The sequence below is a fragment of the Papilio xuthus genome, unplaced genomic scaffold (assembly GCF_000836235.2).
Source record: "Papilio xuthus unplaced genomic scaffold, Pxut_1.1 DF825946.1, whole genome shotgun sequence".
Taxonomy (NCBI): domain Eukaryota; kingdom Metazoa; phylum Arthropoda; class Insecta; order Lepidoptera; family Papilionidae; genus Papilio; species Papilio xuthus.
Window position 1 is genome coordinate 12,235,525 of NW_013532703.1, and position 18,003 is coordinate 12,253,527.

Sequence of the window (18,003 nt, forward strand, 5' to 3'; positions counted from 1 at the left end):
TACTATTTTTGTGTCGTTATGTCTTGTTTTATTTTATTGTTATTGTTTCTTTATTTAATAACAATAATCGTTCTCAAGCGTTGTTATATTTCACAGACGTATAGTTGTGATAATGGATATTTATAAACGAGTTAAGAATGATATAAATAAATTAATAATTTCCCATTTGTCTGATTTTTAAACAGAATGCGATCTTAGTTGGCATATAGATTGGTGCGATCGAAACTTATTTAATTTTTTTTGTAACCAGTAATCTAACGAGCATTTTATGTGTTACGGATATTTTATAAATAAAGGAGCACACACACTTATATACAAATAGAAATAAGACAAGTGCGGTGATAATCATTTACGTCAGATACGAGATGCAAGAAATATGCAGCGAGCTGACTCCTTGTGCGTCAGAACAGGCCCTGTCTCTCACATTCTAGTTTTTTACTTTAGCCACATTACTTGTTATCGTGGGAAAACAACTTGGGGCTTCGTCGCTATTATTAGATTTATATCTGTTTACAAGATAGCGAATTGCATTTTGAATTTCATAGGGAAAAAGTTTTTATATTTTTATCATTTATTAAGATTTATTTTTATTATTCAACGTCTAATACAACCATTAGTGTCACACGTAAAACTATGTACTAGATTTATTCAAAGAATAGTTTTCGCTGTCGACTGCATTCGCGCGGAATTTAAAAAAAAACTTACACTAGTTTATGTGTTCTTCTATAATATGTTTTTCATATACACTAAATTTCAGAGATCCGTTGAACCGTTTAGAGTTACTGTCTAAAAAACTTGCATTCGAACTTTCGCATTTACAATATTACTAAAGATTTATAGTTTTGATAAAGTGCGGTTAAATGCTAATGCAAAAGCTGGATGTTAGACGTGTTGTCGACTAAAGGGTTGAAAATACAAGAGGCGGCAAGCCATTGTACCGTCAGGGTTACAAAGGATGAACATAATGTGGGGGATGGTATCGCTGCGTCTATATTTTGCGCTCGGGGCTTTGTGTAAAGTGCTCCAGTGTGTCGCACGATAGCTACCAGCTAGCAGCATGCTCTGTAACCTGTTAGTGTTAATTCCCTTGCTATATAATACGCGAACCTGCAATTTATCGGCGCTGGATCTACCCACGCAATTACTGGCTTAAACAAACGAGCGGTTATCGAGTGGCGGGAGGCAATGTCTGATAATACACTTTAGCCACAAATATCTTTTACGAACGGTTTCTTTTTAATAAAGCAAACAAAGGAAATTTTATATAAGTGCTTTTGGTAGTAAGCAGAGGCAAAAAGCAACAAATATAAGACACTCAGCTATACTACTTAGTATAATTTTGTTATAAGAAGTATTTAAACTTAAAAAAACTTTGCATCCGAATTGAAGCTTTGATGCGCACATTTTTGGCAATGTATAAAATCGAGATTTCTTACATGGAATACGAAAGAAAAGACGTGAAGGAGACATTGGTATGAATATTTAATGCTGTTGGCAATGAAGGAGACACGTGGTCAGTTTACAATACGACTGCTCCGTATCCTTGTTGATTACATAAAAACTTTACACAATACATGTAGTTCAAAGCATATTATTAATTCAGTAATTGCTAACGATTCAATTAGTACACCAGTTTCGTCATCCAAATTGTAATTATATAATGTATTCAACAAATCGATTTCGCTTTAAATAGCTTGGGTAGTGAAAAACGAGATTTATAATCGTTTTCGAATAGCGTTGAATGTAAAATTTTAATAATTGTGTAATAATGTAACTCATTCAATAGAATTTTTTAACAATTTTTAATAGATATTGTATTTATCGATTAAATATAATATGAATTTTGAAATGTTATATGTACTAAGCTAATTAATCGGTTCGCCTATTTGAATGAAGTAATTAAAGTAAAAATGAAAAGAAAACAACATTTTTGTGACTTGTTTACCTAACTAAAGCGCATTAATTATTGGCAAAAACGACATGCGAAAACAGTTTTAAAATCTCGTTACGACAATATTAAATTACGTAGTAGTTCGCTTGATTTATTTTTCGCGGGCGTGACATGATGGCGTGTAATTACATACAGTATATGGACGCGGTTGACATTCGAGCCTGACTCGAGAGCGTGGTGCGGCCAGCCTCCGCGTCGTCCCACGACGTTGGGGAAGCTGTGGTTCTGTTGCTACTAACCACAAACTTTTATGGCACGCCTTTACGTAGGCCTACTGAGGTGGTGGGAATAAAACATATTTAGAACAATAGGATGTTATATTTATCGAAGGCGGAATAATCACGATTGAATAATTTGTACAGTTTGGCATTGTGTTGATACCGTCATATTTTCCTGCTCTTTATAAAATTTTCTATACATCGTTGGATCATCCTGTGTGATTAGTTTCTATATGTGACATTGATTACTAAACAACTAATTTTTGCCTTATTTGCTAATTTTTCTTCGAGTTGTAGATAGGAATTTAAATTGTTTACCCTTATAGTACTTTAGAGAGAATTGCTTCTTTAATGTATGTAAAATTATAATTGTGACGGCTAAGGTTGAGGTCCACGTTGGGTCGCCATGGCGACATTTAGTAGTAGAACATTTATCGGTAATTGATTGCTTTTGTCTAGATATATATACGAATAATGTGTTATTTTCTTTGTTCCCTTTTGAATGTGCACAGAAGATCGCAGTATACTCTTGACAATCACAAAGTGATATATTATTTAGTTTAACGTTGTAGTGAAATGCTTTCTACCGGTTCCTTATTACAGATAAATTTAATACTGGATCTGTTTTATTGGGCTTGGGATCATTTTATTGTGGCCCTGACATCGTTGCGGCGCTTTGATGGTTACAACAACCATCAAACTTAAGCAATGTTTCGAGTGGTAAACAGTTGTCCGAGTGTTTTAGTAGCTTCTATTCCCGAGTGACAAACTATACGTCGAGTTACTTGCGGCGGACGGCCACATAATGTACTAGTGGTCGTTTAAAGCCTAACCTAAAAAAAAAAAAGTTTACATTAACGCTGAAAAGGTCAAACGAGAGACGCTCCATACAAAAATAGTGCCTTGGGTTAGGTTAGTAGATTCAAAGAGATTTAGAATAAGGATAAGAAAAGACGAAAAGGTACTTTAGCTTTACTATGAGTAACAGAGCCCAATTGTCTCAGTTATAATTCCCTAAAACTAGAATACTCATAGAGGCGGTGATTTTAATTAAGAAATGTTACTCCAGTGTCTGTGTCATCCTTTCTTACGTGCGTTATTTTTTTCATTGTAGCTATTGCGGAAATGATTTGTGGTGTTTACATTATTATGTATATCTAATCTCTAAAAGGGATATTTTATACAAAAAGAAAGAAAAAACATTTTTGCATAAATAACAGAGCTTTGATAAGTTTCGAGGAAGTGTGACGTCGAGATTTATCCTTAAAGCGGAGTGGTTAGCATACGGAATCGTCGATAAAGACAGTTTGTCGCATTTTCTATATCTGCCCCTAATTTATGGCCTGCCTCGGGCGACGTCACGCGTGAAATGTTAGCTACGTACACGTCCAAACTGTAGAGGATAACTACCTGCATGGTTAGAATATATAAACAGTGAATAAGTAGATATATACTTTTAGACAGTATTAGTTAGAATCATTTGGCGCAAATGACGTGCTTTCGTTACAAAGTCCAGTGTCACAATGAATAATGAGGGGACACAAACGTCATTTCAGTAAGTGTTGGGTCAATACACTGAGACATTTTCGGATTTTTAATAGCTAGCAGTATTTTAAAAAATCTTACTTCCTACTTCTAGACTTATTACGGTAGTTGGACTTTAAACCGTCGACTTCTTTCTAACATAAAATATGGATATTTATTCACATTAGACATATTCGTAGTGCTGAATATATCGTTACAATTCTTTAAACGATTGACAGACGTTTAACAATAGCTGATTAACAATAATATTTGCACTTCATTTGTCATACGACACGCAAATATTGAATATCGCAGACATTCGTATCATTCGCGCTTCATGTATACATACGTGTTGAATGTCATGTAGTTTAATGATTTTTATTACGGATCAATTTCATCGAATGTTTATAAATCAATTAGCGATGAATGATATGTGTTTTATTTCCAAAGACAAAACAATTGAAATTTTTGATGTAAAAATTAAGTGTAAGGAACCTCCGTGGTTCCATAACTTTGTTGTTGGCAACAGATTACAAAGCTTACGATACCAGTTAAGAGACCGGTTAAGACGGACCAATAGTCAGATTAGGAGTTGCATACAGTGTACTATATACTGTGTATAATATACTATCCATTTTTTATGGATTCGTAAATAGGAAGGTCTTGGATTGGAGACCAGATCTGAAGTGTGATGATGGTTTAAAGATATAATTTAGTTATCTTATTAAATAGTCTAAAAAACAATTTATTTCATTCCCATAACTTTAAGATCTCGAAAAATATTTAAATTATGTTAGAATATTTTATGTTAAAATAACTTATTGACATTATACCCTAGACAGTTTGCAACGGGACTTGATAAGAGCTTGATGCAATTTAGAAATATATAGTACATTTAATATATGATAGCAATTTAAAAGATCAAAAGATGTGATATTACTTTGGTTGGTTCTTTAAGATTTGCAAAGTTCCCCGCATTTTGCAGCACGCTCCACTGAACCGAGGATTTTAATCTTGAAGAATTATGTTAAATGAAGATCTCTGTTTAGATACTTTGTGAATAATAGAAAAAAAAGCATAGATAATTTAAAAGTTTTTTTAAATGCCATAAAGTTTTTATTAAACGTTTTCTTCATTTGTGGTCCTTTCGTAGAATGTTAATTATCTTTCCTTGAATAATTATTAGTGCTTTGTAATAATGGGAGAGAAACTAGCGTTCTTTGAAGTTCCATCTTCTATATTAAAGTATTTTAAAACAATTGATTTTTTTTTCGCTACTATCGAAGTAAATTTTGGATATTGCTTCTTTAATAATTCATCCAATAGTAAAGTTTCAAATTAATTACAAGTTTCATAAAAATCTTGAATATCATAACAGAAAATACAGAAAATGCATTTAGTAGTACAAAGAGTAAACAAATAACGTAAAAACTTTCTCCGTTTAAAATTCAATTTCCCCTTGCGAAGATCGTTAATATTAACAAGCGGTTCGGGCGCACCAAAAATAAATGAATAATAAATTAACATTAATTTATTGGTCGACCAAAGGAGTTTTGTAATGTTTCGTTCCGGTCCATCTGGCTTCCCCATCAGCGGTCGCTCTCGACTATCTTAAACAACATGACGCATGCGCAATTACGCAGGATGTTGATAATGTCACTCATTCACTAGATCCTCGTTAACTAACCCGTTCACATAATTAAACTATTTATAAACAATGTTATGATAAAGAAAATCCAAAACTATTAATAGCTATTAAATTATATTTAGATGAAGAGAAATTTGGACTTTACCGATGAGCGTTTTTTCGGTAGTATATAATATTATAGATTATACAGAAATGAAAATTGGGATAGAGCTGACACCTTAAAATTTATAATCTGTATATTGCTTTTGATATAGTGTGTCTATTTAAAATAGATTAGTTTGACAATTCACTAGAGATGGGTTGATAAAAATCGGTTATGAAAATATTCGATCTTCAACGTTGTTCTTATTTGCAATCGAAAATTTCGAGATTATTCTTTTTGATTTGCAAAATGCAAGCACAATGGTTTAAATATGACGTACATTATATTAGGTTTACCCAGATTAAAGTGTTTTCCCGTATACTAACTTCGCTTGAGAAATAAGGACAAATCATCGTCCCGAGCTCTTAAAATTTTGTTAATTATGAGTCGGTTTGTTTGTTTCTATTTCTGTCATTCAACTGCAGCGGTGATCGATAAAGTATTATTTGTAGTATAAATTAAAATAAATTATATTTCAAAATTCATTGTGAACATATCTAAAAAAGCGGAAGTTGTAGGTATATAATTGACTTAAGCAGAATAAATTACTGGTTAGTGCATAAAACCTTGAATTACCGCCATAAAGTTGCACGGCACAAGCGATTCAGTATTTTTAACATAATTTGAATAACTATTTGTTTAAAACTGACGTAACATATATTGCACTTAAGTCAAAAAGGTTCGTCGGTCCGTCCCAATAGGGGTCCAATAAATAAAAAGAGGAACATTGACAGCTCATGTTTAACAGAAAGGCGTTTTTTACGTGATTGATTTTTGCACTTAAGCATCGGTCATCGAGTAAGATGCATAATTCATCGAGGTAAACAGTGGTCATGTGTCAAAAGAAATTGAAGTAACTAAATGCGAATTTTTTTGAATGGTATATTCTAAAATGCGTTTTGTCTACATTATTTTGTCACCCCTCTTTACAAAGAAATACTCGTAATTGAATGATACACCCAACAAATTGTTATAACGACCAAATTTACGAGGTTTTCTTAATTAACGACTACTTAACAATTGCATGAGTAAGATGGGGTAAAGAATCTCTCGATCACGCTTTGAAACGCTATTTGTAGGTGGAGAGATGAACTTAGTAATTTGTACATCTATGGAAATAAACCATGCCTAAAGAAAAATAATGGAAGACCCTAATGACAAGGAATTTATAGGTTTTTTTTAGTTTAAGGTAGAAATGTGTGCATGATTTCGTTTAATGTCGCTAGATGTCACTGCAAAGTAACGTTAACGAAACAGGGTTCTGGGATACATTTCGTATTAATACCTAAATTAACTTGGTGGTTGCTTTTCGACATAGTTTACGTGTCGTGAAAAAATGTTTTTCTTTATTTCAATTTCGTTTTTACAACGCCTCAACGGCGTCGGTTGGATAGCTTGTGGATCGGACCCACGACCAAATTGCCTGCAGCGTCTATGGCGCCCATGCGTTTTATTTTGTAATTGGGACAAGTTTCATCCCTTAATATTTAAGTACATATTGATTAAATATCATGAGTTGTGTTGGTTAAATATGCAAGTGGCACAGCGTAACTATTGAAATTTGGTCAGTATGCGATTATATAACTAGACGAAAAATAATGTGTTCTGTTAAAAATACCCTCATTATTGCCAAAAATTTTGACAGAGTTTCGTAAAAATGGTGTCTATGATAACCTTCTTCTTTTTGAAGTCAGCTAAAAAGAGAACTGTGTCAACATTTAAAAAATTGGAATTGTTTCGAACCTTCCGAGGAAATCAAAACGGCTGGTAAACGTAGATGTGTCAACAATGCCCGCACACTCCATCGCCCCCTATACGATACGACTTTTTGTTGTATCGGACTCACGCTTTGCTATGTACAAAATAGTAGAGAAACCAAACACTCACCAATTTAAATTATTCGCTGCCGTAAAGCAATCCAATTATAGAGAAAATTCTGTATATCCACTCACATTACTGCACTACTGATAAAATGATTCCACAAGCACTTTCAATTATCATTAAGTTAACTAGATTTTCACAAAACTATTCCAGGTAACACAAAATCACACAATTGGTACGTGTCACTTAGAAATATCGGGAGTAACCGGTTCCTAAGAAGTAGGAGAGTGTAACGTAACAGTTTGTTGTATGCAGTGCAATGTTTACAGTGGACGCCAAGCGCGCGGTCAACGGCAGCAGCACACACGCAACACAGTCGGCGACGACGGCGGCACTGGCGGGCGGGGAGAGCGCAGGGGCCGCGGGGGGCTCCCCACGAACTCGCCCGACCAGCTTTTCTATCTCTTTCACAACATGCGCGCGCGTCGTTGCCACGCTCACCTCGCCTCGCGCTACAAGCATTGCCAGTTTCATTTTATAGGATGTTTTTTTGTTTTCTGTTGACGCTTTTAAATGAGGGGCCATAAAATAGAAATGTACTTCGTCGATTGGGAAGGGTAATAATAGAGATGAAGACTGACACTATGTCTGTAGAAAAATAAGTAACACGAAGCAAAGCTTTCTCTAAGCTTCCAGCACCATTCGATTATAGATTTGGGTCGTTAGTGTTAGTAACAGTTATAGGTAAGTGCTTTCAGATTATCAAACAACACATACTCTCAAATACTAAATTGTGTTGAAATTTTGAAACAATATTAAAATTTTAGATGCGTTTATATTTTTTTGTCTAATATATTGCGGAGTGAGGGAGAGGGATGTATCTTTTGCTACACCTTTTCTACGTACCTGAATGTGACTTTTATTACACCGTAACCTTTTGTTGCATTTACGACAAGACCCCTGTATCAAGAAATCATAAATTTATTGTTATTCCGGCCATAGAAATTGTAGGAAACTGTGATTATCGCAAAAGCCATGAGGTAGGAGAGGAAAATCTTGATAACAAATTGTACTTTGAGAATTAGAAGCGGGTATGGAAATTACAACACTGAGCTTTACAACTGCTTTTGAACAAATGCCAATGCAACGGCTAAGCTCGGCAGAAAATCTAACTTAATGACTGCAGTTCAGAGAAAGTCAAAGATATAACGGGCAAGTTCATTGAGCTAGTAACAACGGAAACATTTTGCATATAGAGGATAAGACGTAATATAATACTGTTTTAGTTTTGTTTTAGTAGTTGCAAGTTAGCCAGTAGCTAAAATCTACCTGCACTACAAATGGAACGGATCAACGATAAAAGGCCACGCTTTTGCACTATCCCGCCAAAAATAACAGGTTCCCGCTAAGTATAAATTTAAATTCGAAAACGAAAACTTAGATTATTTACCGTCATAAATATGTTAAAATAAAAAGATACCACAAATACATACTGTTGCGTCCGAACTGGTTTGTTTAAGCATACATGAAAATTAATATTGTAAAGCAAATTATAATACTAATGTATTTTACGTTCTATTTGATTTTCTCTTATTCTGTTCCAAGTTTGAGTTATCAACCTAATATTTTTAATGCAAGCCACTTTCACGCTAAAAAAAGAAAAAAATAAAAACTATAAAATGGCAGTAATGAATCCGACCATTGGCAGTACTGGATTGACCTCACTTGAGTACGATGTTCTTTGAAGGTTTGTCTATACGGTAACCGCCTTAGCTGACGCGCCTCAATCGCAGTTTGTTTTATCAATACACCTCAGGAAGTATTGATATAACAACTGCGGTGCGTGCCCTGTCATCATTAAACTGTCGATGTTATTCTATTTTATCGACACATACCCCATGTAGCCAAGAAATTTTTTTACAAAGCAAGATAAAGTTTATTTTAGCATCATTTTATTAGCAGCCTGCATCGACTTCTAGATGCTCACTAAGTACATGACCACATTAAAAAAAACATTAAATATAGAAAAAAAAATCACCGCTTTAGACTCTGGCTGTTTCCCGTAAATTTGTCTGTGTAGAAAAAAATGATTGTTTATTTCTGCTGCTGCGGAGTTATGAAGTAATTATAAAAAAAAAACAAATCTATCCCACGGGAACTAACCTTTTTCAGAATTTTCCTGTGCAAAATTTAATCCAAATCCGTTTAGTCCCAGAGATATCTTGCAACAAATATTTCTAATCAAAGTTTATATAACTTTTGCATTTAAAATATTAGTAAAAGAAGTATTTTAGTTTTTACCCGTTCAACAAGCATAGCGGTATCATTTAATCGTCTAATTGATCCGGTAACAGTTAGGAATGTTCAGTTTAAAGGAAAAATGTTGGTTATCTTAGCTGTTAGAATGTAATGATAGGTAATTAGGCTTGTAATGACAAGCCGTGGAAGAGCCAGAGCCACGTTACGCTAACCATGTGCTGCACTCAAGATAATTAAAGCAACACAGTTACTCGAATGCGACATCTTACTTCCCTGTTAATATTTTTCCTGGTCATTTTACAGTACTTGGTCTATTAGTTGATTCATATATAAGTATAGAACATTATACTTTTAATTATAGGTATAGAAATAACTAATAACTAAATCAAATTTTTAATGCTATATATTGTTTTAAGTCAAAAACTATGTTATGCATACCAACAAAACCCTAGCGAAGATTCATTTCAACATGACAAAGGTTAGTAATTATTGAAGATTGCTGGATTATGTGAAAGTTTGCGGTACGAATTATTTTACAGTTTACTTCTTAATAGCGTAACAACGAATTTGGATTAATTTAATTACTTAAAGGACTTGCAGCATTTGTTTTCCATACTAGTTTTGCATGCGCTTTGATCAAGTTGTTTGTCGCTTCGCTTATATTACAGAATTCTTGGTAGGACGGTATTGTTACAGCTTTGCTTATCGCTAATTATTGTCAACTAGAAGATCAAGTTCGTCGCCTCTCGTGTTTAATTTAAAAAGTTTGCAAACAACCGTTGTTAGTGTGATTATTTTTTTTAATATTCATTTAACTTGTATACGTATTAAATAAGAGTTAATGCACATTTTTGGAAAATTATTTAATTAAATTTAATACGGAAAAAAATAAAGTTAATCGTATCAAAACAAAGAAAGTATATCTGGTGACGTCTCTTTCGTCTTCCACGTGAATAATATATTACGAAAGATAAGCAAAAAGAGGCCCAAGATGTTTGATAGGCGGAGCAGGTAGATATCGCGCCGGGCGTCCCGTGGGTTACCCATAACCTTTGTCTAACATCTGCCTATGCGTTAAATTATAAAGAAATACTTCTTAAACAATTTCAAAAGACAGTAACAAGCTTTAACTTTACGTATTGTTACGTATTAGTTACAATACAAGGCGTATAATGATTAAAGAAAATACAACGTTATATTAATTTTAATTCTAAAATAAGAAACTTGGCACGACGAGCAACATAAATTATATTAATTACCCACTCGTTATCTAATTCTCGGTACAAATTTCTAAATTGAAGAAATAATTTAATTTGGCACAAGCATAATACAGAAATTACATGAAGTCGGTGTATTTCTGCTCCAAATTACGTTATCTGATATGGAACGGTTTACGATCTTGCCGGAGCCTATTTGCATATCAGAGGCGGCTGTAGAGGGCGCTGCAAGCTCTGGCACAATATATTCAGGCGAAAGACGTCGCTATCTCCTTTTGTACAGAATAAGGCACGAGAATGGAACGATTTTTTGGCGGCTTGCCATTGACGAATGAGTGCTCCCATTCGGATAAGTTTCACGGCTAACATTGGTAGCCTGGTCAGAGATCGGTGTGATTTGAGATGTTTAAGCTTACAGTACAGGTTTAACGAGATATTTACTAGGTTTTTTGCAGCGATAAAAAGTCATCATTTGAAGCGCCAATAGCCTAATGGTTAAGGTTGAGATTGAATCCCGCTATTCGACTATTATTGTAAACCATATCCTAGCACAATCCTAGAGCTTAGTAGGACTGGTACAAGAAATATTAGTAAAATAAGAGAAATCTGCTAATATTAAAAAATCATTGAACTTGAAGCGCAAGCGTCTTTACCTAAATAAATTTATCATAACTTCAACATTTTTAAGGAAAATTGGTAGAGGTTTTAAAAGATTAAAATTTGGTTACCATTTCACTTAGAGTTACCTGAGGGTTGGCTTACTTTATATCAAAAGATTTAATATCATTTCCGATAAGAAGAGTATAGTTATCTTGAGTTTGTGAGGGTAACAGTAAAGATATCGGCTAGATGTGGCCTGCTAACGATACGGTCCGACGTCTCGCTCCGAAAGCTGCATAGATAAGGGGAAGCGAGCAATTTTTCATTACCATTCCTTACTACCGTCCAATTAATAACTTATCTCTCTAATAAGACTGTAGCAAACCTCGAGAACTCATTTCAATTCTGAAACGAAGACATTTATTATTAAAACGTTACGTTCAAAGGATTCTTTGACTGGGCATAGGGTAGAGGCAACTTAGATTTTTGAAATCACTGCAATTACACTAAATATAATATTAAATCATGCGATAAATTGCTTAAAAAGATAGTAATTAGTTTTATTAGTAGTAGTTTGAATGCTTTTATTTCTACTAAAACTAATCAATTTGATTTTTTTGTCTACTTCATTTAGGATTGTAAGTGCTTTTTTAACTACATCAATTACTCTAATTGACCTATTAATCTACATGTTAATTAGTTTGCCGTTATTACAAACTTGAAGTATTTGCTCAATAAATACTTTTAAACAAGTTATACTCGTAGCTATCGATTCTTCCGCAATTAAACTTTATAGATCAAGCTACATTTAACCGATAAAAAATGTGGTTTAAATTATTTTAAAAAATTACTGAAATGGGTAGTTTAGTCAAACGGTTGTCGTCACGGGTATTTCCAAATCAATAGTCCTAGTCTTTGTTGCGTTCCATTAACAAGTGCTTTAGACATCCATTTGGATATTTATAGTTAGTTGACTACTTAGGAATGAGTTTCCATTGCTGTAAACCTGTACAAAAAGATATTTTTAACAGTGTATGTTGTACAGATGCAAAGCAGTGGAAACCCACCGTAATATCGTATAAGCCGCTAGTTTATCCTCCGATAGAAGTCAAATAAAATTTAACGGTGGCATAGTTCTTGTCAGTTTTAATCCTTACTACAATGAAGTTAGCTTTCCATTGGTTTTTATCTAGTCTCATGTGTACCGTGGGGACCTAATACATGTACAGATTTCTTACGTACAGCATTATATATTACGGTGACTCCAGTGAATGATTGAATCGTGGTTGGAATAGACAGTTTCATTAGAATATGTTTTTCGGCATTTTTTCATATATCTAAGAGAATTTCGTACATACATACCTAGGTACAGAACTCAAATTTGTTTCAATTTCAATTATAATTTCTCATTTCTAATAGATATAATGTTCCTCATATTTTATGTTTATTAAAATATTTAAAAATCGACATAATTTATTGGAAAACCGATAGCAGTTTACTATGGTTGTCAACTTCACGAGACAGGACGTGGGTTTTGATTTTTTTTTTATATCATTAGGTGGCAAACGAGCGAGCGGCCACCTGAAATCGCTGATGTAGCGAAGTGACCGTTGCCCATAGACATACGCAATTGCATATGCGTTGCCTACCTTTCATCGACGGAGGAGAGGATGCACAGAAAGAAAATATTTTCCCTTTCCATGCATCCTCTCATCCGGAAAGTCCACTTTCACTTCCCATCCTGTCCTTATAAGAAAAGGGTGGGAAGAGAAAGAGGACTAAATTAGGCTTCCGGGACGCACACTCATCAGACGAAACGCGGAATTGCTTCCACTTCACGCCTGTTTTCTGTGTGGTGGTGGTATTTCACCGGGCGAACCTGGCCAATTCGTGCGAAGATGTTAAAGCGGGTTTTACCACTCTTAAAATGTTGCATATGTGTGTTGTTAGTATTTCCTGGCGCATTGTACTATGGTTATTGTTTGCAGGCATGCAGTTCGCGATTACATCGTTTATCCTAGTTGTACAGCTTCGTTGTGCTGTCGACGGATGTGTATGTAGTGTGCTAGGACACAGGTGCACGACACAAAGAGTTGCGGTGGCCGCGGCCGAGCTAATTCCAAACAAATGCAAATCGAGCGCGGGAACCAAGTGGACATCCGCCTAATGGCGTATTGTGCTAATGCTTTAGTAATTTCTAGAGTGAGAGGTAACTTTCTCTGTTCTTTAAACGAAGAAAATACAACTATATAGATATTTGTGTAAATGGAGTTGACTTAGTTTAAAGTTAGGGCAACTTTTTCCATTAATTATTAAATCCTAAAAAAGGTTGATTATTTCTGACAAACTTGTCGAATGTTAATAACATGATGGTTATATAGTGTAAATGTATCTACTCTTTGAAGAGTTTGTGACAACAAGACAACGAGGTATGAAAACTTAAGGAGGTGTTTGGATGTCGGGACTCACAGACTAACTAAACGACAACTTACCTCTGTCATTGTAAGTACCGCATTAAATGAGCGTTATCCTTAAAAGTCGGTTGCTGTAAATCAGTCAAAGGGATTAAGCGAGGTCATCTAGGGTCAACCCTACATGCTGGCCGCTACGCCCTGGCTGACGTTCGCGGCCCTTCCCGTTGCCCTACCAGCGCGTGCTGTCGACCGTAAGATTCAATTATACACGCAATTAATTCTTGTTACGATTCCAATGGCCGGTAAACAGCGGAACGTATTCCCTACGTCGATCGACCGTGACAATGTAATGCATCGTACTGAGATATCCATTTCACGGTTACATAACAATTTTCGGATTATTTCGTAATAAGTATTTCCAAAATTAAAACAATTGTTCAATAATGCTGACTTTGTACATTGTTAGGCATAGACCTTTCTTAAACGCGGTTTAAACCGATATATTGATAATCTATAATCGGATTTTTATGTGTTAATTTAAGACTAAATGAATCATATTGAGAACATCATCGTAACGGTGTGCCCAATTGACCGAGTTTAATATGGCATGTAATCGCATGCGTCGGTTGAAATAGCGCAGAAGATTAGCGAGCTTAAGTGCCAGTGGGCCGGTCATTATGGATGTTAGGAGATAATAGTGCAAAATAGCGAGGTGGCCGGTCGCGTGTCGGCTGCATGTCCTTGTTCGTAGCGCAGGAAGTGGCTCATTGAGCCGCGCTGACCCGCGTCCATTGCCGCTCCTCGCCGCGAGGCCCGCCGTCACAATCCTACCCGCTCCGTAATAAAACGACAAATCATTCCAACCATCACACGTATGCTAAATTCCATCCTGCATTCTCATATAAAGAAATCCTGTAGCAAAAGCTCTCATAAACCTTCCGCAAGTCTTTGTGCCGGTAAAGAGTAATATTTTAGTATGAAGACAGCGGGTGCGACATCGCAAAAAGAGAATTGTAGGTACTAGGGAACGTTAAAAAACCAACCACTGCAGTGTAGAATTATGTAACAGCGAATGTTGAGTATTGTTGTTGTATCTTCATTCATAGCTCATTTGTTCGAGATTATTTTTGCCTTTGCAGCATCACTGGCCCATTGTCACAGGATTTTAATACTGCGATAAATGTCCGTGCATTTCCTTTTTTAAAAATGCTACTAGTTATTTACACATTTCCACTGAAAAATAATATTCAAAGGATAAAGATAAAGTAGTACTGTTTTGCTGCGACACACATTTTATGCAAACATCGCAATTATTTATCGGAAAAACAAAATTTGAATGAAAATGAAGCCACAAAGCCAAATGAAATTTTGTAAAGAAATGGTGCCTGCTTTCTTGAGCTTTGAGATAGCGAGGTACGTAGGTGGGTAAGGGTGTTACCGTGCAGGCCGGACGTGCACAAGACGTCGAAATTATCTCTACAAGGCGTCATGCGCCGTTGATTATCTCCCACGCGAAACGCGGCCTCTTATCACCACAATTAAATCGCATTGACCCCGCCTGACCGGGATCCTTGTCGCCTCTTTGACTCAATAAAAGAACTCCATTGTTAGCTTTCAATACCGATATCACTTCAAGATTTCGTATATTACTGAAGTATTTTTGTAGAATTTCTTTTTGAGTGTGAGTCAGTAAATTGTACCGACTAGCTTAGCAATTATTCTTTAACATTGTAGTTTTTTCCGTCTCCTTTACTTCTCACAAACATCAACCCACTTAAAACTAATCACGTTATACAATAGTTAGTGTTGATGTTATAAGCACAGTTTGTAACAAGTATTTGTTACTTTATACAATCAACCATTAATCAGACACAATGTTAACGTTCCGACTTCCTCTTCCTCCGAGGAGCCGAAGACGTCGCACAATCGATCTCAGGTTTTGAGTGTGAGAAAACTGTTATAAATAAGTCCCGCGGTCGTGGGATTTTAGAAAAACAAAACTTGCTTTGGAGCTGCAAAATGCAATTTCACACAAACACAGTTAATGTATACATGTTGGTAATTGTGGCGACTGCAAAAGTTTGCGTCGACACCTAATCAGTAAGGACAGGAGCGTGTGATAAGAGTAATTGGCAATTTTTTTTCCCACATTACACAATATAATAAACCACACGATTCGCATGCTACCGTCCTACGTTTACTTTGTACTGTGTTGTCTTATTTTATTGACTTTTACGATCGTCTGTTGTGGAAATTAATTCAACGTTAATATTACAATTTGATTACACTGTCATTAACAGTCTTCCGTCTTGTTACATAGTAAGTTTGCGAGCTGACTCAGTGACGCCCTCTGTTGATTAGCAACAAACTACCAACACTGACGTTACAGAACTTTATTTCATATGTCACTAAGTCAACTGTGTAGAGATGACAAATGATTGTGGTAAATTATACGTCATCTCCAATTTACGACAGATTTCAGTTTTGTCTACTAGTGAGTTGTGACAACAGTGTTATTATTCAGTGAGTTAATCGGACAATATAGATTTCCGTTTCACACGATCGCGTCATTTTTAATTTTCATTATTTTACATATGCAAAGCTATTTGTCAGTATTTTATGTAGGCAAGGAATCTTATGTTCTTTGAATAAGATTCTTTAATAATTTCTATTCAATGTCAGATTGTATAGCAAAGGATGCCTTTAGGCGTCACTACGGCTTTTGCGCTGCGTACAACTTTAATAAATAAATAAAACGACGAGTCACTGTACTGTCAATGCAAAATTTAAGATTTTATTCATGATATTAACAAACAGTAATAAAAAATTATTACATTAAAATTTAATAACAAATTCTTAAAATTATATTAAATCAATGTTCTAAACTAGTTTAGAAATAGGACGCTAATTTTATCACAACATCGTGTGCAAAATATTCCTCAACAACTATAAAACAGATTATATCCTACACCGTACATCGTTATAATTCAAAAGTTTTCTCGAATATCAACAAAATAATCTGGGTATAAATGCAGCGTATAGCGTCCAATACACGAACACCCGGCCGGCCGGCGCGCCTCGCTCGCCGCTAGCCGGCGATATTTGTTTACTCTCAGCGTTTAGCCCGTTGCCAGAGCTGCAGTAAACATTCCACAAACTTCCTAAATAATGCACGAATATTAGTTTTAAATAGAATGGCTAATCGCTTTCATGTTCACTTCACTTCATAAGAGTGTTAGAGACGCGAGGCGTTAACGCAAAACGTAAATATAGTACTTACAACAGCTTAGGGGAAAGATGTTTAACGTAAGTGTTTACAAAAGTCCTTGGACTTTGAGCTAAGTAGAAAATAAGATTGTGTAGATAATCCTTGTTTACCAATAACGAAGAGAAAAATATATTACAGCTCCGTTAAGGTGTATTTCTGAGAAATCTTTCATGGGATCAGATCAATTGACTCAATCAGAACATCACGCAGGAAGTATTGTATGGAAATATAGCTTAGTAAGTACATCAATTCTCCTGTAAAATAGGGCCATGGCGTGCTATAAAATAGGGGTATATTGTACTAAGAAAAACAGTGTAAGATGACTTTCCAATTCCTTCCTATTCCATGAACGGCGATAACAGATCGAAAAAGATTCTATATAGAATTAATGATCTTAGATATTATTAAAAAAAAACAATTTGATTCGCTTTCAACTTTGTAAATCATAATTTTTTCCGCGAAGCGTAAAATTAAATTCAATGTCTGACGATAATTCAGATCGCCTCGGTCCGATCGACCGTGTTGTTTTTATCCACTTTATCCGGGATACTTTATTATCAAATATCCTTTATATTACGCGTATCCATATCGCCGTATTACTTGTTAATACATCGATCTATTGTTCATTGCATAATTATAGACTTATAGAACGTAATACAGTAAAATATATTTCAAATACAATTCCAGTAAAACAACAATTTCAACAAAATTTGTATATTTTCCAGTTACGATGTTTTATCAGCCTTATAGGGTAAATAAGGTTTATTTCATTAACAAAATTACGTCATGTAGCATTTACAACATTTTACCTATTTTTTGGTAGACTTACAGGTAAAACCTATTTATTGAATAATTTAAACACGAAGTAATGTTACAATTGGCAATAATATGAAGTGACTAGACTGTCGACTAGACGCTGCCATGGATCTCTAGAGAGATCG

At 35.0% G+C, this 18,003-nt stretch overlaps 1 protein-coding gene across 2 annotated transcripts in view; it reads right to left on the minus strand.

Moving 5' to 3' along the window:
• Window positions 1-18,003, minus strand: part of LOC106124501 (semaphorin-1A) — a 106,419-nt gene that overhangs the window by 14,169 nt on the left and 74,247 nt on the right. Inside the window, exon 1 of one of the 2 annotated variants that reach the window (XM_013321228.1) lies at window positions 7,371-7,708. The exons of the other annotated variant lie outside the window; for it this stretch is intronic. The gene's annotated coding sequence lies outside the window, so the exon portion shown is untranslated. Of the gene's footprint in view, window positions 1-7,370; window positions 7,709-18,003 lie in introns of those variants that run through there. 2 annotated transcript variants of the gene reach the window in all.